The sequence below is a fragment of the Eleutherodactylus coqui genome, chromosome 2, assembly GCF_035609145.1.
Source record: "Eleutherodactylus coqui strain aEleCoq1 chromosome 2, aEleCoq1.hap1, whole genome shotgun sequence".
Classification (NCBI taxonomy): Eukaryota; Metazoa; Chordata; class Amphibia; order Anura; family Eleutherodactylidae; genus Eleutherodactylus; species Eleutherodactylus coqui.
The window spans coordinates 6,833,827-6,856,584 of NC_089838.1; the positions used below are offsets into that span (position 1 = coordinate 6,833,827).

Sequence of the window (22,758 nt, forward strand, 5' to 3'; positions counted from 1 at the left end):
CGTGCAATAACTATTTTTTCGATGACATAGTTGTGCGAGGGCTCATTTTGTACAGTACGTCCTGTAGTTTTGGAATAGAAACAATTTTGATCACTTTTTATTGCATTTTTTCTTCGAGACAGGGCGACCAAAAAAGTGAATTTCTGGCGTATTTCTCCCTTATGGAGTTAGAGAAACAAACAATATGGGTAGGAGACAAGTTAGTGAGCATAGGTACTAAGATCCAGGTAGACACAGGATATCATTGATATGCTATTTTTACAGAATGGTCACCTATTGCAAGAAAAATGATGAGTTTTGTGTTTCACCCATTATTAATATGGTTTCTTTTATTCATTCTTTTGAGTGTCTGCAATTTTTGGATGTTCCTCGGCATACAGAGACAAACCACGATGAAGGCTCTTCTCAAGATGAACAGTTTCAAATGGGGGATTTGTGAAGCCCATGGGCTTATGGACTCCATTTCATCTCCTATGAACTTTTGTTTGCACAGCAAGATAAGCTTCTCGCGGGAATAAAAGTTAGAAAACCAATTCCGCAAAAGTGTGTGTGTATGTATGTATATGTGATATATATAAAAAATATCTTACATCCTGTTTTCTGTACACAGGTCATTTTGCAACAGTTTCCAGTAAGACAATGACCTAATGCCTAGTTTCTAAAATAAGTGATATCTGCAATGTATGCACATTGGCAAATTGCCACTCGCTTTTGAAAATACTATAAAATACAAGACAGTCTTGGAGCCTTTCAGAAGGCTCCCTGCAATCTCATTGCGGGTGGGGGTGGCGTACAAGACACCCGCACATTATTCGGAGGATTTAAATGCAGCTGTCAGAATCTACATCGGCATTTGAAGGGTTAAGAGTCGCGATTGTCCGCTTGCAGCTGTTACCGCTGGGTGTCAGGTGTAATAAACAGCCTACATCCGTGATGTATTAAGAGACAGCTGCACGATCTCTGTTCATACATACCCCGACCCTGCAGGATTTAACTGTACATCCTATAGCGGGGGGGTTTGCACAACTTAGAATTTGCTCTCAATTTAGAATTTAGTATTGGCACTCTAGCCAATACATTTAATGATTATGTAAAAATCTAAACATTTTTACTACTTAACCCCAATTATTCCAAAATTGCTTTACATTTCTGCCAACCCACTGTATTATGGTTACGCTCCATTTGCATTTCACGTTTCAGCAAGATAGTTTTAGGTCAGATCTCCTACCCTCTTTATATACACATTTTTCAGTCCACACTAGTATGGACACGGTGGTGTCCAATACTAGATGCTGGAAATCTATTGTGTAACAGCTATGGTTTCCCCCTGAATAATAAGTTATGGTTCTGACTGTTGAAGAATGTTCACATGGAGGAACTGATAGGAAGCAACTCATAGCCAGTTTATTTATTTTTTTTGTGGGCATTAGTATTATGGGGATTATCTAATAACCTCGAGAGGTTTAGAGAAAATCTAGTTGAGCTCATCTGAAACGATGCAAGCATCCAGGACCCTCACGGATCGATCTGGCTTACGAGGAAGCTTCCATCGTTCAGAACTATCTTACTCATGTTTAAACCTAGGTAAAAAGGTAAACTTCCCTGGTGCAAGAACCGACAATCCATTATATATTTAAGTGATTTTTATACAATCCATTATATATTTGGTGCAAGAACCGAGTCACGACTGACTCCTAGGGTGACGTTGCATCGGGATGTTCTCTTGGCAGACTGTTTTTGCAGGTTGGCTTGCACTCCTCAGCAAGTTGTGTATTCATTCGAATGACCTCGGAAGGATAGAAAGAAAGCTAAGACAACCTTGAGCCAAGCGGGGATTGAACCCACAACCTTCAGGTCGTGAGCAAGAGCCGCATTCCTGCTGCCTTAACACATTGCATCGGTATGGGCCGCTTAATTTGCGGATTTCCCAAATCAAATCCGCCCGATGACGTTGGGGCTTAGTCACACTCAATCCTTGCAATCCTTATAATATATTATGTCTTACAATTCGTATAATGTATTTTTTTAACAAAAAGGTTTGTTCGATTGAGCCGAGCGAGGTCTTGCTTCTTTTGCAGGAGGAGCTGGCTGTAGTTTTTACATCTTGGTGTTATGGTGGGGTACATGCATTTTTAATCACTTTTTTGGAAGTGGGATACACAAAAGAAGTTCTGGCACCTTTTGTTTTTTGTGCCAATTTTACAGTTCAAGACATTATGGACATGTCGATACCAACGAGGTTCTTTTTTTTTTTTCTTACTATGAAGCATGTGTTAAACATTAAGGACCAAACACTAAATGTACAGCAATCCCAGAGGATAGTGAAAATACAGTATGGGACTAAAGCTTAAAGGGGTTGTCCCGCGCCGAAAGGTTTTTTTGTTTTTTTTTAACCCCCCCCCCCACCCCCCCGTTCGGCGCGAGACAACCCCGATGCAGGGGTTAAAAAAACACACCGGGTAGTACTTACCCGAATCCCGGCGGTCCGGCGTCTTCATACTCACCTGCTGAAGATGGCCGCCGGGATCCTGTCTCTCTGTGGACCGCAGGGCTTCTGTGCGGTCCATTGCCGATTCCAGCCTCCTGATTGGCTGGAATCGGCACGTGACGGGGCGGAGCTACACGGAGCCGGCATTCTGCACGAGCGGCCCCATTGAAGACAGCAGAAGACCCGGACTGCGCAAGCGCGGCTAATTTGGCCATTAGAGGCCGAAAATTAGTCGGCACCATGGAGACGAGGACGCCAGCAACGGAGCAGGTAAGTATAAAACTTTTGATAACTTCTGTATGGCTCATAATTAATGCACAATGTACATTACAAAGTGCATTAATATGGCCATACAGAAGTGTATAGACCCACTTGCTGCCGCGGGACAACCCCTTTAAGCTACTGCAATCTAGCAGAAGCAGGTAGGGTCAGCTGTAAAGCCGAGGACCTGGAGAATACAGATGTGGTTTTTAATCACTTTTAATCACTTCTGCCTTCTCCTGTACTCAATGAGCGCTTTGTAGAGAATGCAGGAGACAGCACCGCTATTTCCTACATCGGATCTAGCCATCACGTGATCGCCAGCAACCTTGGTAGAGCAATCAATATGCAGAATACATTGCTTTATATATTTCTCTATCAAATCGCACCCCAATTTATTAATCAGTATAAGGAATAAGAAGGTTTTAATTATAGCATATTATATCATTGCTCTGAAATGTATGTCCAAATCCAAATGCCTCGTCTGCAACCTGGGGTTCAGAGTTGCGAATTATGGAAAATAATCTGAAACAAGACAGAGGCATAGTCTTGGACTCTTACAGGAATGTAGAATTGGCTGGACCTTCCTGGCAGCAAAAGAGAACTCATCATGAGCTGTTTTGGCAAGACTCAGGGCCCGTTAAGAAATAATTGTATTGTCCTTTTCTTAGTATGTGTATATGATAGCAGTTCTAACCACGCAAATATATTTGTATACCATCGCAGAGATGATTACTGTACACGGCAGAAGCATCCTATATCTATGTAAGGTGCAGAATAAAGAGCAAGGAACTGTCTCATTTACCACCTGTGTAATGTGTTTTGCTTCCCCGAGCTTCTCGCATGTCAGACCTGCAGGGCCTTCGATCCCTGACCAGCTCTAACAGGGACTACTGTCACACTAGGAGTACAAGTTTTCCCACTGTAACTAGGGCTCTTATGAATGCTCCAGTTACAGCGGAAAAGTGTGAAATAAGAAAGTAAATATATGTACACATACACACCAGGTCAGGTATATTTAGGGGAAAAAAAAATTAAGATGGACGCACTATTTCTTAAAGAAAACAGACAAGAGGCTTTCTGGTTTCAATTAAATAATGATCGCTGAGAATCTCCCTTCGTGTATTTTTATAGTAAAAAACAGTTTGAAGCTATATAAATAACATCCGCAATTAATCAACTGAGACATAACCTTGGCATATTAGTTACTTTCTCATACATACTTTGTACAGCAGGTCATACTTGGCATAATTGTCGCACCATCAGTGGAACATTGGCTATTGTTCATAACAACGAAACTCACTCCTACACTAACCTCTCTATGCTTTGGAGACGATAAATCACAAATTCCTCAGGTTTCTCAGAATTACTGTTCTAGTTACAATTACAACTTCAAGGCTCTGCCACGTTACTCCTTTCCACCACCGAAGGTCACCATGAATATATAGCTGCTGGTGGCTAAAAAGCACCAGTTTTTAAAGCTACCGGATTTCTCTATCAGTTCTCTCCTTTTCATCATCTCTTAAACAGGATAGCCTTAATCTATCAAAAATGTTCTGGTTACTTTTGAAGCCCAACGGCAATATACAGTCAAATGGGTGGGCTGTACTGCTCAGTGTCAACCATAAACCATGTCATCTATTGATCAAGCTGTGGAGACTGCCCACCCATCAGGCGGCTTGGAAAGTAACCGGAGCAATTGCAAGTGAACGGGAGAGAGAAAAGTCCAATACAGCCATACGCTGCATTCCCATGAACGTATATCAGCCCGGTTTTCACGCGAAGCCGATATACGTCGTCCACATGTGCAAGGGGGGGGGGAGGGGGGGGAGGATGGAAGAGCCAGGAGCAGGAACTAAGCTCCCGCCCCTCTACACTATTTGCAATGAAAGGAGGCGGGATGGGGTTGGGGCTAAGTGCCGGCACTTAGCCCCGCCCCCATCCCGCCTCTCTCCATTGCAAATAGTGCAGAGGGGCGGGAGCTCAGTTCCTGCTCCTGGCTCTTCCATCCTCCCCCCCCCCCCCTGCACGAGGACGACGTATATCGGCTTCGCGTGAAAACCGAGCTGATATACGTTCATGGGAATGCAGCCATACTCAGACTTTGCGACAAACGTTGGGCTAGTGAGGTCTTGCTCGTACTTTGACTAAATCAAGCTTTTTCAACTTAGTTGTAGTGCACGCCATCAGGTTCAATCACAGCAAGCCAGAACCTCACTTTGTGCACTGGGGCAATCATTAACAAGAACGAGTCTTCCACAAAATGCTCCTAAATCTTTACGTCAGATGCTGGGAGTTCGAGTTTCTAAAGAGCAGGTGAACCATACAGAGTTTTTATTCCTAAAGCAGATTGGCAACAGAATTTATGGAGGAAGTGTTTTTTGTTGCCATACCCAGTTTTGGGCGTCACAGCAATACTCCGACCCGACATCTGATCTTGTAATTATCCCAATCCTACGGCATGTGAAAAAATACAAGATCTATTCAGAGTTCTCAAAAATGGCCCATTCTAATGCAAGACGGGTTATTCCTATATTGCCCTCCTCCCATATCCCTCGCCAAATTTCATTGGAGGGATCCTTTAAAAAAGGAAAGTTATTGTCAAGCCAAGTAGCGAAACAGTTTATTTTTGTCAACTGTTATTAATTTTCTGGTTGTAGAATTTTTTTAAATACTGTTTTTGTACATAACTACGGGGGTGGCCATCCTGTCTGAGCTACAATTCACAGGATTCACACGCAATTCACAGTGGACAGAGCAGTGGGGACATGGTGATTTCTTCAAGGAACTTATAGGCATGCTCTGTGGCCTGTGCAGAGCTCATTGCATAGTGAGGGGGAGGAGGTGAGCTATGACCAAGACCTACTGTAAACGGTTGATCCAATGTTATCTATATCTAGTCATTGCAATTCTGACTGTGATAATGATGGTTTTCTCCACAGGAAGCGTTAAGGCCCATTTACGCACAATTAGCGCTCAACATTCATTCAAAAAACAAATTTGCGCTACAATAGTTACGTGTAAATGCCAAGCCATCCCGTACTTTTCGTTCGTTTATTACCGCTGAGTTTCAGCCTGCATAAAAATGGTTTGATTTTCACTTTGTTTACATGGTCTTTGTAAGGCTGAATTACTTGCGGGGAGGGGCGATTGTTGGCAGAACTTATGCGGCAGAGGACGATGGCTTTTCTTCTAGTTAAAATCCTCCTGGCCAAAAGAATTCCTCGCATAAACACACGCCCCCCTGAGCAGACAGCATAGACAGAGTTTACTTTAGCTAATGAGGGAAATGAAGAGGATTTCACACAATTAACTCTACATGCTGAAGATTTGCATGCGAAAAAGTCATTAATGAGTTCAAAGATAATTATTGTGTGTAAATGGGGCTTAAGGCCCATTTATACCCAACAATTTTAACTCAAAAATTGCTTTAAGTCGTCTTTTGAGTGACAATCGTTGGGTCCAAACACATGGATATAGTGCAGTTTTCCTACACGAGCCGTTCATAGCTCAATTCTAGTTTTCTTGTATTGAGCGATGAACTCCTATCCGCGGTGCAGGCTGTTATCACAGTTGGCAGCACTGGTAAGATTCTTACAGCCCGTGTCCCGCTGGTAGTTCACCTGCTTAGCTCTTTACTAGCTACTATAGACTAAGATGATCGCTCAAAACGGTCACTCAAACGGTCATTTGAGCGATCATCTAGTGTAAACGGGGGTCTTGTCAGTGTGAAAAATGCAGGATTTTTTTAAATTTTTTTTTATAGATCATGACATCTAAATCTCAAAACTAAAAAACAAATTAACACATGAAAACTAAATTTATACAACGGGTCAGTTAGTTTCTGATGACACATTCAATTAAACCCTTAAGGCCTCATGTCCACGGGCAAAATAAGAATTAAAATCTGCAGCAGATTTTAACTCTTCTTCTGCCCGTGGATCCGCACCCCATAGGGATGCATTGACCACCCGCGGGGTAGATAAATACCCGCGGATGGTCAATAAAAGGGATTTAAAAAAAAAAAAATGGGAGCATGAAAAAATCTGGACCATGCTCCATTTTCGTGCGGGTCTCCCGCGGGGACGGCTCCCGCGGGCTTCTATTGAAGCCTATGGAAGCCGTCCGGATCCGCGGGGAAACCTAAAATAGGAATTTAAAAGAATTTACTCATTCGGCGCGGGCGGGGAAGGTCTTCTCTTCCTCACGGCCGGATCTTTCTTGCTTCGGCTCAGCGGATGTGCCCGGCACGTCGGCGACGTGTCGAATTCATCCGCCGGCCGAAAAAGTAGATCCGGCCGTGAGGAAGAGAAGGCTTTCCCCGCCCGCTACGGATAGGTAAATTCTTTTAAATTCCTATTTTCAGCGCTCATGTCCGCGGGGCAGGAGGGACCCGCTGCAGATTCTCCATGTAGAATCTGCAGCGGATCTGATTTTCCCCGTGGACATGAGGCCTAAAGGGGTTGTCCAGCGCTGAAACAGCTTTTTTTTTTTTTTTCCAATAGGCCCCCCGTTCGGCGCGAGACAAACACAAGGGATGGGTTAAAAAAAAACCAAAAAAAAAAACGTTTAGTACTTACCCGAATCCCCGCTCTGCGGCGACTTCTTACTTACCTTACCAAGATGGCCGCCGGGATCGATCTTCACCCACGATGCACCGCGGGTCTTCTCCCATGGTGCACTGTGGGCTCTGTGCGGTCCATTGCCGATTCCAGCCTCCTGATTGGCTGGAATCGGCACACGTGATGGGGCGGAGCTACGCGATGACGCGCAGAAGGGGGCGGAGCCAGAACGCCGCTCGTACCGAGACCCAAGAGAAGGGAGAAGACCCTTCTCCGCAAGCGCGTCTAATCGGGAGATTAGACGGCACCATGGAGACGGGGACGCCAGCAACGGAGCAGGTAAGTGAATAACTTCTGTATGGCTCATTTAATGCACGATGTATATTACAAAGTGCATTAATATGGCCATACAGAAGTGCTTACCCCCACTTGCTTTCTCGGGACAACCCCTTTAAGTAACCATCCTATTTTGTGCCTTTAACTGGTTGTACCAGAATTTCAAGCTATCCCCTAGGCACAGAACAGGGAATAACTTGCTAATTGATGGGGGTCTCACCACTGAGACCTCTACAGATCAGGGATGGGATTACCATGTCCCACTGTCACTGCAGTGGTTGCTTCTCCCTCCCACAGTGATGTCACTCTGAACGAAGCGCAGGCACATGAGTGGTCAGCGCTCTATTTCAATGGAGTTGATGGAAATACTCGAGCGGGCGCCCCTCTGCCATCTTGGCAGTCTTAACAAAAGAGAATGGAGCACTAGAGCGATAGGTGACCAGTGCTTCATTTAGTTTCCAACAATACGCCATCAAAGCTGCTATTGTACAAGTCCTGTACATTGACATAAAAAGGCTATTAAAAAAAAAAAACTTTGTGCCTTCTCATATTAGCATAAAATTAAAAAAAATAATAATTTAAAATTCCACATATTTGGTATATTAGTAACGACATGCACAATAAATTGAGCACGCTTTTTTTATCCTACACAGCAAATAGCGTAAAAAAAAAAAAAAAAAAACCCTACCAAATTGAGGGGAAAAAAAAGCTAATTTTTTAAAATTATCTCCCAAAAAGCACAATAAAAAAAGGGAACAAAAAAAGCCGTATGTACCCCAAAATGGTACCAATAAAAGCTACAGTTCGTCTTGCAAAAAAATGAGGCTTCACAGAGCTCCGTCCATGGAGAGAAAAAAAAATAAAATAAAAGTTATAGGACTTTTAATGCAGCGATTTAAAATAAATAAATAAAAAATCCCCCCCAAGGTTCTTATTGGAGGGGGGGGGGGGGGGGGGGGGGGGGGGAGAGAGAAGAGATTTGGGTATTCTAATCGTACCGACCACGGTAAAGAAAAAAAATTAAATAAAAAACTATTAGATACACACACACACACACACACACACACACACACACACACATTTTATATATTACACACACACCTATATATCATTTGTGCTGTATGATTAACGCTGTAAAAAATAAAAGTAAAAAAAAATTAAAAAATATGCCCGAACTAGTGAGCTCTCCCTATCAAAAAAAAAAAAAAATTTAATAAACTTTTACAATATAGTCTTATGTACCTCAGCTTTGAAGCAATCTTACAAGTGGACAGACCATCTTTGTATTGTATTATATAGTACGCATTGATTTCAGCCCAAGTCTTGCAGTCTACATTTGCACACAAGCCAGGGAACCATCTCCTACAAGTCACTTACTGCAGATTCTTAGGACCCCGTTGGCTCCGAATGACCACTTGATCTCAGTAATAATTAACGCGACTCCAATAGTAAATACTGGTCTCACTTTTCTACAATTGCTTGCAAGTTGCTAAGACTTCAGTAAGACTAGAAACACAAGTGGTAACACAATTCCACCACAGCAGGGAGCGAGATGTAAAGGGATGACTGTAGGATAAGCAGCTTTTAATTAACATAAAGCAATGTTATCTTTAATGAGACAATGCCTTGCATCTTAGTCATTAGTATTCGCCCAAAACTCCAAAAGCTCATTGTGTCCAAGACCTTTGACCAGCAGTGTAAGGCATATAGACCACTGGAAGTCATAGAACCCACCACCAAGAAATGTAGTGCCTACAGCTAGTGATGCCCAACCACAGTCATCTGCCATGGCAATAAACGGCTATTCTAGATAAACTGTTCTGTAGACCGATTCAAGGATAATGCCGCGGTTCAAGGATAACAACTGAAAATGGACATGTTGTAGATGAACGGCACATTCATTCTTTGACGAAGAATGCTTAAAAGGTGCAAACGGTCTCGAAAATCATTCTCATTTTGTCACGTGCCGCAACCTCTTCAAACAAGGTGGTTTTGGCCCAACAGACAACCGACTAAATGCAAAGTTGTTTACAGTCGCTAGGCTGGATTTCTCCGCAAGCTCACTTTGTTTTTGCCCAGGAGTACATTCACCATGGCTTCGGCATTAATGTCATTAGTAGCCAAGTGTGTCCAAGAGGCCATCGTATTTATCCAACACAAAACCATCTTGCAGTATTATAAAGTGTAGGGGGTCTCTCTGTTGGGGCCGGTCACTTATGCGTACTCGGTCACCATCCATGGTATAATTTTTAACAGCCACACCACCGGATCGTTTATCATCCATGGCAAAGCCCACCGCTTACTTGTAAAGGTTGCGAGGCTTGGCCTGACGCCAATCAGGGGTGCAAGCTTTGATTTTGTCGGCCAGGCTCTTTTCTATGCCTTGCATAAAGGCTTCCGTGAACGAGGTGTCATGTATGTTATCAGGACAATTTTGTAGATTCATGTCTCTAGCACTCTGTTCTAACCGGCCAAAACAGTCAATAGTCTCATTTTTCTCTTTCATACAGGTGGTTAAGGCTACCTGTCTGTCTCTTGATTGTTTTTATAGCCAGGGACTTAAGTGGTCTAAGAATGCTCTGCCGCTGTCAAGGGTGCGTGTATCCCGTGGCGGCCTGTCCAGTTTACAATGGGTGGAAATGTTAGCATATAACCCATCGGGACATTTTGTCCATGCGGCATTGTAATCTTTCTGTATTACTTCTATTTTTCTACGGAAGGCTGTTGGTTCAGTCTCAGGGTCTGGTAACTGTTGGCATAAGGCCATTTGGTCCGTGACTGACCAGGGACGCCATGACGAGACAGTTTTAGTCTGTTCAGTCTGTGTAAAGGGGGGGGGGGGGGCACTCCCCCCTGCAGCTCCTTCTTCGGCAGTAGTAACATCTACGTTAGCCGTGACACCTTTTCCCGTGGTAGTGGTGGAGGTTACAGGGAACATTTGGTGGGTAACATTAGAAGGGGGCCTATTGCCGGGGACACATTGTCCGCGGGGTCTGGGGCCCCCACAAGCAAGACAATCTTCCCGATAGCAGGGATTCTGCTGCCCGCATCTGGGACAATCCCAAGCCGGACCCCTGAAAGGATTATTGTCCGGTGCTGGGGGAGCCGTAAAAGATGCGGGAGTTGGGTAGGCAGGTGGGAGCTCTTCTGCAAGGTTTGGATAAAGACTCGTAGGAATTGACGGGGTTGGTGGACGGGCCAGAGGACAATAAACAACTATGCCTTCCCTGGCCTCCGTGTCCCAGTGTTCGTCTTGGGCTTTCCTAGATAAGTCTATTATGGCCTCGATACCTTTTTCCAGCTTTAAGTCACGTAGCATTTTAGCATTTTTATCTTTAAATTGGGATCAAAATTCATAATTGAAGGTTCCCGCCTTTTTAAGTCCTATTTGTCTGTATATCTTATAGGCTTGTTTACTGATATCCTACCCCTCCCTCTCTCTTATTATTACGATAGGTTTTAGACTGTTCTGCCCCCATCTTAATATGCTCACTATTCTTCACTAAGTATTCAGGACACTATATCACACAGTACTTTTTAGGAGGACACACAGTCTTCCTTGTCCTGGAATAGTTTTACAGCGTCTTCCAGCAATCACACAGATTACGTCGGAGGGTTCAGGAGAGACCACACTTCGCCTCTCAGGGAACTTTTGGTGATATTATAGCAAAGCCAACAAAAACAGATAATTGCCAACGTGATACAAACAATCAGTACAGAAACTTCAAGAATTCCCTCAGGCAACATGGCATAAAACAGGGTATGAGTTCTTCCGTCTATTACAGTTTTATGAACATCATACGTTAAAACATAGCGAAGTATTCTTAAAAATACATGCAGCGACTAACCTTCTGTCAACAATGAGCCCAAAGCCAGGGGAACCCAGAATCAAAGTGGCAAGTCAAGGGCCTACCTTTCACCGATGATTTTTGGAGTCTGGGGTCCCGTGATCCTGGTCTCGTGGCATTGGCGTCGTCAGATATCGGCTGCAGGTAAAGAATAAACTCCGCCCCACGTTCTGGGCGCCAAGTAAACTGTAGGGGGTCTTTCAAGGGAGACCACTGCTGATGTTGCCCGGGTCCGAATCAATATATCCGATCAGCGAGTACTCGGAGAAGACATAAATGACACCACACGCAGTGTAGTGTAATCAGAATGAATTCTGCTTTATTGAAGCAAACACATCAGATTATATAGACCATCGCCCATGCAGGAGGCGGTTCTTACAGTCAGGATATTATTGCACAAACACATTCTTTCTTAATGAACTATTGTTTTCGAAACTTAGAGACAGAACATCCTGTTAGTCTAGCACAGATGTCCGTGGTCCGCTGCGTCCAGTTACAGGAGATAAGCAAGACCTTGAGAAGCTCAGAGAAATCAATCAGTTCTCAACCAGCTGGTTCCTGTCTCCACTAACCAAAGCATACTTTGTTTTTCAACTATTTATTCTTATTTTGATAGCTTAGCAACAAAATTAACCCCTTACAAAAGTTACTTTACACTAAAGGCAAGCGAGCCGGAGTACCAGCCAGCCAACACCACAAGGTTCGGATCGTAAGTCTTGGGAAGTTGTGTCTTCCAACAGTTTAAGATCAGGTTATGTTTTTTTAGTCAATTTGTCTACCATCAGGTCTCCAGAGTGAAATTTCAGTAGGTTTCCTTTGTGTCCTCCGTTCAGCCTTGAGGGGATCACATGTTTTATGCCTCTTTCCTCCAACCGTGAGAATGTCTCCTGACAAAAACTTCAAATCGTGCAGGAGCAGTTGGCTAAATCATTAAGGTAGATCTTAAAAGAGATAATCCACAGGCTTCACAAACCGGTTTAACCAGTTTAGCAACAAATCCGACTTCTATTAACTGGCACTAGGACCTCTCCTCATGAAACAGAGCAAAAAAAATGCAGATCCCCCCCCCCCCCCCCCAAAAAAAAGAAACACAACCAAAAAGGCTAGGCATTAACATTTTGCGTGTACTGGCTATCCAGTCTTGTAACCGTTGGCCCTGGATATTGGGGTCTCATCCTACAACACTATAGCGGTAGGGTACAAATAACTAAGACCGGATTCAGATAACGAAATCCGCAATCAGAATCCACACACAGAGGATCCACAGCAATACGTGGTAATTGAAAAGCACGTGTTTTTGATTCTTCCTTCACACTTGAGGATACAAATTGAGTATTCCATGAGTGGAGGAGAAAAAAAAAAAAACCAAAAACATAGCATGCTCTATTTTGGCACCAATTCCACGCAAACAGCCTCCATTGAAGTCAGTTAACATTGCGTATAGGCCGTGGATACCCACGTTATCGCCTAGCAACGGCACGGGGAAAAAAAAGCATTGTGCATCACCGCCTCCACGGTCATCCGCATTACAAATAATGCAGGTATGCTGGGGGTAGGGGTGAAGGTTGCCGGCCAGATTCCATTGCGGGATCCCACATCCGGGTTTTGACTTGCCCACGCGCAGCCGGCCTGAGGCTTTGTTTAAATCTGCATAGTGACTTGCTTCACAGAGCTATTGCTTCCATTATAAAAGCATCTGTTGCATCAAGGAGTTCCTTAACCCCTTAGGGATGTGGACCTCCCTCATCCCCCCCCCCCCCATTTTTGTTCCCCCCCCCTTCCCCTTTAAAAAAAACATAACACTTATTTATTGACATAGCTGTATGAGGGCTTGTTTTTAGCGGGACAAGATGTATTTTTCAGTGGTGCTATTTAATATATAATGTACTGGGGAAAAAAACTGCTTAAGGCCGCCTGCAGACGAGCGGGTCGGATCCGGCAGCGAGAATTCTCGCCGCGCGATCCGACCCGAGCACCTGCAGGGACGAGCGCGTACTCACCCGCGCCTGGCGGCCTCGGCTCTTTCATGTGCCGGCTGCCGCGCAGCCGGCGCATGCGCAGACCGGAGCCGGCGGCCGGGTGAGTGCGTGCCCCTCAGAAAATTAGAACATGCCGCGGTTTGTTTGCCGCGCGAGATTTCGCGCGGCCAAACCGCGGCCGTCTGCATAGGAGTGCGTATTTTAATGCACTCCTATGCAAACTTTCAGCGGCGGAAATCCCGCGGCGGGATTTCCGCTCGTCTGCAGGCGGCCTAAAAAATGTTAGTGAAAAAGTCGAGTGGAATGGGGAAAAAAAAAACCTTCGGCCATCTTTGCGGCCCGTTTCTACAGCTTACACACTGCAATGTTAGATCGGACTTTCACGGACACAGCGATACCAAATAGAATCTAAATAAAATCTATTATAAATATGGCAGGGGTGGGAGGTAAAGTTTTATTACCTTCTATTCTATTTTTAAATAATCATTAAAAAAAAAAAAAAAATTCTTTAAAAACTTTTTTGTCCTCAGAGGGGACAAGAACTTGCGATTGTCTGATCGTCCCCGCAGTATGATGTAATGCCATAGCATTACATTATACCGCAATCTGACAAGCAATCAGGTCACATAACAGGTATGGCTTAATAGGCAATTATCAATGGCAGCACTGGGGCTCTTCAGAAGTCCTCCAGCTGCCATGGCAAGTACATTAATCCTCACAATCAGGACTTCCAAACATCGATTGGGGCATTTAAATGCCACTGTTAGAATTTAAAGGCAGCACCCACATTATTTGCAGCGGGATAGGCCTCATGTACACAAGCGGATATTTGTTGCGGAATCCACGGCAGTCGTCCACATTGCGAATCTGCAGCAAATACTGCCCGTTACTTCCTGTGGAGATTGAAGTCAATGGAAGCCATTTGACCTGTGGCCCCCGTCTGCAGTGAACAAAAAATATGTACCGTGCAGGTGTGACGGCGAGCCACCGGGTCCATCCGTAGCACAGAGAAGATCAGCTTTTCCTTGTGAAGATAGGGAGAACTGTATAAAAGTGTCTCTGGGGCACGATCCTTGTGCCTGCCTGATTTATGGTGTTCTCGTGGGGGTCCACCCAATAGATCAGCCAATATAGAAAACCAATCTTATTACGATTCTTATGCCTTTTAAGTGGTAGTAATCAAGACTAATACGTATACATTTATTCCGACTAAACTCCTGATTTGTTACTTCTGCTAAAACATCTAACGGAAAATTACCAAAAATAAATCTTCCCTAAGCCATAGGAAGTCAAATATGAAGTACGAAACAAGTGAAGAATACAATCTTTGTTCACATGTGATCAGTTTCATCTCTAGGGTCATACAAAAGTCATAATGAGTCAAGATAGTCTTTCAAAAACATCTCTTTACCAGCTTTAGAAGTACTAAATGTTATAGCAACAGCCCAATGCCAAGTATGTAGACCACCAAACTCTTATACCGGGACAACCCCATTGGTTTCCACCACACTAGAGAGTTGTAGCCGCGCCAGGAACCAGCGAGATATGGGGAGCTTTATCAAATACAATTATCCTCCAATGAGATTTTCTTTAACTTCTATCAACTTTGCTGTCTTGAAATACTTTGAAAGTATTTGTCCAAAGTGGGAAAACCCATTTAGTTAGATGGGTTCCCCAATAAGTAACTGATTACATCCACTTTCAGGGTCCTCCTGTAATCAATGGTTGAGGGGAAAAAAAGTATTCAGGTTTTCAGTAGCGCTTACCCAAGACAAAAAACAATTCACCAAACTGTTCCAGCGGCATAAAAGTAAAATATCAAAAAGTAAAAAGTTTTTCCCCCTTGGCAGCGAAACATTCTTTACCAAAAGGAAAGTTCTATCTTTTATAAGTCTCAAGGTCAAACCAAATGTCAAGGATAAATAACGTTCCCGGTGACATTCTGTTCAGATAGAGCCATTAGGGGAAGGAAGTTACATTTTGTTTTCGTGACCATTTTCTTTCTAGAAGGATAGAGAACGATGAGGGGGGAGGGGGGAAGGCAAACAGACTTGATTGTTTGCGTACTTGTAACTTTCTCTATTATTCATTTTATCACAAGCAGTTCAAGGCACATGACTGCCCTCACGCCCTGCCAGTTCTTAGACAGTATGACGAATACATGCATAATGGAATTCAAAAGTAGCATGACTACAGTAAATCATGTTGACTCTATAGGACAGACTAGTAACAGAATCAAATACAGACAAGAAAAAAAAAACTGTTGCATAGTTTTGTTAAAGGGGTTGTCCCGCGCCGAAACGGGTTTTTTTTTTTTCAATAGCCAAAACGGGGGGGTTTGGCGCGAGACAAACCCGATGCAGGGGTAAAAAAAAAAAACAACAAAAAAACGTCCAGTACTTACCCGAATCCCCGCGCTCCCGCAACTTCTTACTTACCTTGGTAAGATGGCCGCCGGGATCTTCACCCACGATGCACCGCGGGTCTTCTCCCATGGTGCACCGTGGGCTCTGTGCGCTCCATTGCCGATTCCAGCCTCGATTGGCTGGAATCGGCACACGTGACGGGGCGGAGCTACAAGGAGCAGCTCTCCGGCACGAGCGGCCCCATTCGGAAGGGAGAAGACCGGACTGCGCAAGCGCGTCTAATCGGGCGATTAGATGCTGAAATTAGACGGCACCATGGAGACGAGGACGCCAGCAACGGAACAGGTAAGTGAATAACTTCTGTATGGCTCATATTTAATGCACGATGCATATTACAAAGTGCATTAATATGGCCATACAGAAGTATAACCCCACTTGCTTTCGCGGGACAACCCCTTTAATGTTTCTGTTGGCAGACAGCAATAAAAACGGCACCCGACACTGCCGAAAGTACCGAGATTGGAAAAAAAAAAAAAAAACACTCATCCTTTTGACTTATTTTCTATTTGATAGCCCTCTTGTTGTAAGGTTACAAGTGAAGTCTCTAGGGCGATAAAACTGTTTATTACAGCGCTCTCTTAAGGAATTCCCAACATGTAATTAACAGTCGGCCCCAGCCGGCATCTTGGGGGAGAAGGTGACAACAAAAATATATCCTTTCCCAAGCTGAAACCTGATGCCTTTAAATACTTTAATTCAGGTACATAGAAACATAGGAAACAAGAGACAAAGGCTGCACGGTCCATCTAGCCTGCCATTAGTTCTCGTAGGTCGGCTTCACACAGATGTATTCGCGTGCGCAAAACGCAATGAGTAGAGCCCACTGATTTTGCTGCAGAAAAGCAAAAAAAAAAAAAAGATAAAATATGCTCTATTTTCTGGTGTATTTGACGAAAAGTCTCCATAGAAGTCAACGGAGGCGGTGCGCAAATGAATACAATACGCAAGGAGATGCGCGAGACACTTGAGTAATTGGGCTGGGGAGGAAAAAAAACCATCTAGAACTAATTAGCCATCTCAAATTGGTGCGTTTGAGTGCCACACGAAAAGAACATGCCCTGTGGGCAGAAAAAGTACTGTAGAAAAGCTTCATTCATAGCGCAAACCCGTTGTACTGAGGTGCGCAGTTGCACTTCCATCCGTGTGAAGTCGGCGCCAGCCTTAGATTAGATCTACGCTTATCTCAGCAGCTCGAATTCATCTACTGTTGATTTTCCAACCAGGTCTGCTACAAGTTTGTTCTCAGCAATTACTACTATTTCAATAGAACATTTTCTGACTTGGCTTCCGAATGGTTCTAGCGTTCAGCTTCCTAATAAAAACGACTTCCCTCCAAAACCTTATTTCTACCTTTAACACATCCTCCCCTCCCATCTTTCATACTGCAATACATACAAGGTTTCCATCATGTCCCTCCTCTTGTAGCATAGAAATTTTTGTAGCACCGCAACACCACAAAGGTCGGAGCGGAAGTCTCAGCTCCGACCTCCCATATAGTGGCCGGAACTTGTAACTGCAGGCATGGCTCCCCTTGACTTCAATGAGAGCTGTGCCTGCACGTATAAGCAGTGGCCACTAAATGGAGGTTGGTGCAGAGGCTTCCACTGCTTCCGCTCCGACCTCTTATTGCGGCATTGACAGCGTGCGTCGGCACAGCTGATCGGTTGGGGGCCCAAGGGCCGGACCCTGGCCGATTGACTATTAACTAAGGATAGGTGATCAGTAGTATTTCCACAGAAAACCCCTTTACTCAACGTCTTTCTGTAGGCAGCGTCGTTAATTGTCTATCCATCAATTCAGGAAGCAGTATTGCAGATGTGGTCTCACCCGAGCATGGGGAAGAAAGGGTTAATTGTGTGCGCAGGCATAACATAAGCATCCTGTCTTTCCATCTGGTTTTCATTTATCCAAAGTCCAATAGTTCAGGGATGAAGTGGGAGTAAAACGAATCTAGTTGTGCAATGGTCTGACTCAAGTTGATAACTATATGCCAAAGTTCTGTATCACTGCTGTCAAGGCCATATCCATCATAACAATGTATCTTGGACTTTAATATGTTCCTTCTGACAATACGGTATAAGTGAAGGATACAGGGGCTGGTTTTCCCCAGAATCTGCAGCATGTAGACAAAGTTCTGTCTCTGCATTTCTACAGCCTACTCTAACAAATCTCTCGTTACCGGCGATACATCTAGATATGCAGCTGAGCAACTTACTTAAAAACCACGAAATTGTACCACGCCCAAGGAAAAGGAAAACAAATGATATAATCTAATCAAAATGATGGAAAAAAATTAAATTCAAGCATGACTAAAAACCCAGACAATGTCCCTCCTAGTTGACACTTAAGACAAACCCCTCTTCATAAAGCACAGGACACGTAAGACCAAGGTTAACATTTAGGTCAGGGTGATAGATTTTAGCCCAAAGAATTGCCCCCAGTAATTGTAACTTAAAAGTTGATTTGTAGTTATTAAGATTTTTAATTTTTGTAATTTAAATTTTGTTTTTACCTTAAAAGTTTTTTATTTTTTAGGGGGACATAGAATATTTAACTATATTATAGAGTCATACAAGTTTATGGATATTAGAGATGCACAGTAACAAACAATAGCCGAGCAATCACCAGAGGACGAAATAGGATTTCGTGGTATTCCAGAAATCTCTCCTAGTTAAACGTTTCAAGGCTCCTATATCCCAGCTTATCGGTTTGGATGAGAAATCAGTAGAACAAAGTTATTCTGAAGAAACATTAAGCACATTCCACTGAGGTCAAAGTGACCCGACTCTTAAAAGGAGGGGGGAAAGCGGGTTGCATCGAAAACAAACATTACAGGATGTGGACAGATTAGAGCCAGGAGCTGCTGAGTAAAAAAAGTTGCTCAAGAAGTAATCACACGAATGATCAACGCCCCAGCAATGTCAACTGATCATCGGGGATTCGAGAGACCAAAATAGAGAGCGATCATCTTATCACTGTGTTAGAGAATATATATAAAATTGTGTAACAAGACCGACGCCATCTAGATACGATCAAAATGGTTATAAAATCATATAAAATTGAAGTGGTTTCTAGATATAGGCGTCGTCTAGCTCAGCTGCTTTAGATGTTTATCTAGATGACACAGCCAGCAGAAACACCCCAGATAAGAAATGACTGATGTCCTAGCATGTGCTCGAATAGCAAATACAAGATGACAAAGCAGAACTAATGTTCTATAAACATGTTATCCTAAACAAGACGCACACTTGTTTGTTTCCGACTGGTCTTCAGAGATAAGCTAGCCTTTATGAGCCGGCCCTTCAACTCTTTAGTCCGTCAACAGTTCTCCATATTACCCAGCTTCCTTATTTTACATTCTTCAAACTTAAATAATTGGCCTCTAACATTGTCTTCTTAAAGGGAATGTATCAACAGAAAATGACCCACTCTATAAATCATATTTTTGAACACAAAAATGCAAAAAATTATATATCCTACATTTTAAGACTGCACAGAGCCTAATACTTCTTGATATCTGTGAAGAAAACCAAGCAGAAGTCATCTCACTATCACAGGCAGCATTACACTGAAAGGCATCACCCATATGTAGACAATGCAGGATCCACCACATGCAATAGATAAGTGGTGACTATCTACTCCCTTCCCCTGTACAATGACCTCTACACAGGTCAGATAGCACGCCTGGAACAGTCTACCATAAAATGGGTCGCCTCCTGTCCATTGTGTGAGAACGGCCCATGAAGCTGCTGTAAAGCATATCTTTTAAATGTAGCTAAGAAAAGATATAGGAAAGTGTCTAGAACCAGAAAAGAAAAGCAGATAATAGAAATGGAAAGTGATTATCTGGTTTTAATTATTTAAAAAAAAGAAGAGGTAATCTAGTCCCTTTAAGGTACAAAATGTAAATGGAATCAGCATACATAGGCAACAAAAAGCCACACAGTAATACGCAATAGCAGTGCATAACGTGACTAGTCAAAGAGTGTCTCCTACTCTGGAGGACTCAACCTGACCACTACTAGATGGTTGCCTATGCAGCTATACGGATGTCATGCAATACTACATTTGTCCTTTAGTGGCCACTGCAGGGGAAGTCTACAGCCGTTCAACAAGCATTCCAGCTGGCTGATCAGATGACAATGATCTAATCCTTATTTGGAGAAGTTGTTCTCTAGAGTTGAGAATTCTTTTAGGCAGTTCCTGGCAGCCGGCTCCGCGCTCCGCCGCAGCTGCACTTGGTTATCAAATGGAATGAGCTTTTCTCATCAGTTTGGAGGGAAAACAAAACACTAAAAAAGGTCTTATTGTGCATTCTTGGGTGACGCATTTATGTTCTTACGGACTTTTAAAGGGATCGTCAAAAGGGAGACTGCGAATATCTCACCCGAGGGAAAGGGAAAAAAAAAAAAAAAGTAATCCAGCTGTAGTCTTACTCACCGGTTCAATCCCCGGAAGGTCCAGCAGCCCCACTCTGTTCATAGAGCCATGTGTATGTATCCAATAGGATGGAAGCACCGATGCCGGATCGGCAGGGCTGTGGACTGATGCCTTATAGCATTTCTTGCCCTCACAAGACACTTTCTGTATCGCAGAGGTCTCCTTTAAGATTTCTTCATGCATGCATTTAAAGGATTTATGCAAAAAAGGGTTTTTTTCTCCCCAAGAGTAGGACATGAAACAATGTATCACGTGGGTGAGGGTGGCATGCTCTTACAATGATGGCATTAAAGGGCACCACCGTTGTCACCAGTGTAGATCTGCATGCTGGGCACTGCCAGGGTCAGGAGTGAGAAGTACTAAAGATGATCGATGCTGCCATCTAAGAGGAGAGTGCACTGGAGAAAGTCCCTGACATTAATACACTATGGCGTCTAACAGCAGACCCTCCCCCCTGCACACAGAGCTCCAGCACAGCCTGGGAGCCCCAGCGGCGGCGAGCAGCGCAGGAAGTGACCAGAGAGACACAAAAAGTTTAGAACAAAGAACCAAAAAAAGTTGCTAAAAAAAGACCAAGATCGGGGCGCAGGAAGGATCACAGGGAGCCGCCGCACAGGGCGTCCAGCATGCTGCACTTACACGAGGGTCCGCCGGTCACCGCCCCGTAGTAATCCCACGGAGTACCATCAGCAACGGATACGCCATGCACTCACTGCATAGCCTGCAACCAGCCGCAGCTCACAACATTGAAAAGCGAGAGGCGGTGCCAGACACAGCCTAGCCAATCAGGCAGCAGAGGGGCGTGGTGGTGACGTTTCCCCACCGCATATTTCCCTTTTCAGCCGCAGTTCTCCGGAGCGGCGCATTCAGCCAATCAGCTGGCTGGAATCGGCACCACGTGACTACACAGCGTGGACGCGGATTGCCTTCAGCAGCCGTGCACTACACACTACAGTTAAGCAGCACGGGGTTAGGTTTAGGGTTAGCCCCAACCCTAAACCCCAACCCCAACCGTAACCCTAAAACCTAACCCCGTGCTGCTTAACTGTAGTGTGTAGTGCACACGGCTGCTGAAGGCAATTCGCGTGCACGCAGTGTAGTCACGTGGTGCCGATTCCAGCCAGCTGATTGGCTGAATGCGCCGAGCCGGAGAACTGCTGCTGAAAAGGGTAATATGCTTCCCCACCGAGAGAATCATCAAGGTGGGCGTGGTTTAATGGGTGAGACGGAAGGCGTGCGCGTCTACGTGCCGTGTTCCCGGCGCCATCTTTAAGTATGGCAGTGTGGGAAAAAGTATTTTATTAACGACGGAACGTGTTAATTCATCTTCGCCACGCAGCGGTTTTGTAACGTGATGAATGATGTTTGAGAGTAATTAATCTTTAATTTGCTGCCGTAAAACCCCGACTATCAATGCTGTTACCGTGAATCAAGAGAGACACCTGCGGGTTGTAAGGTGGCACTGCAGTGGCAGGCTGTGAGGTAAATCATGAGGCGAGTTAGGAGAGGTTAGAAGGTAAATTATGAGGTAGGTTATGGGGTAAACCGTGAATTACAGGGGGCGGGCAAAAATATGGAAACAGCCTAGAAATGCATGGGCTTTTTAATGGTTAGCCCTGAGCTGCCCTTTTGACCCCTGCTGGGCTGAGAGCTTTCCCGCCAAATTACCTCACCTCTTGCCCTGCTCTGGTTGGTAACAGCAGCTGACCAATGGGGACCTTGTTGCTGGGGCAGATGTTCTCTTCTGCCCGGCAGCATCTGCCATATTGCCTCCACTTCACTACATGGGATTGTAAATCACATTTCAATGAGACGCTTAGGCTGGGTTCACACAGGGCGGATTTGCCGCGGAATTTCACCGCGGCAAATCCGCCCGCGGCCGCTAATCCCGGGATTAGACAGCCATGTCCACACGGGACGGCCAATCCGCTGCGGTACGTCAGGCAGGAACCGCGGCTTTACAATATGCAGCATGTCTATATATTGTTTCCGCTGCGGTCGCACTCTCCTCTATGGGAGCGCCGGCCGCAGCAGAAGAGCGAGCGGCCGGGCCGCTTCAAAGCCGCCGCGGGTTTTTCCGCGGCGGTTCTCCCGGCGGAAATCTCGCGGTTTTTGCTGCGGCCAAACCGCGAGATTTCCGACAGGAATCCGCCCCGTGTGAACTCAGCCTTAGGGAGCAATTCTTTTAAAGCATGCGTTTCGTACGGCGTTTCCATATTTTTGTCCACCCCCTTTGGTTTGTAAGGTACATTATGAGGTAGGTTATCAGTTAAAGGGGTTGTCCCGCGGCAGCAAGTGGGGTTATACACTTCTGTATGGCCATATTAATGCACTTTGTAATGTACATTGTACATTAATTATGAGCCATACAGAAGTTATTCACTTACCTGTTCCGTTGCTGGCGTCCTCGTCTCCATG

At 44.5% G+C, this 22,758-nt stretch overlaps 1 protein-coding gene across 2 annotated transcripts in view; it reads right to left on the bottom strand.

Annotated features, from left to right (window-relative positions):
- Nucleotides 1-21,072, bottom strand: part of RESF1 (retroelement silencing factor 1) — a 37,638-nt gene extending 16,566 nt beyond the window's left edge. The window contains exon 1 of one of the 2 annotated variants that reach the window (XM_066590228.1): nt 20,980-21,072. The gene's annotated coding sequence lies outside the window, so the exon portion shown is untranslated. Of the gene's footprint in view, nt 1-20,340; nt 20,942-20,979 lie in introns of those variants that run through there. The other variant, XM_066590229.1, reaches the window with a different exon arrangement.
- Nucleotides 21,073-22,758: the final 1,686 nt, after the last annotated feature.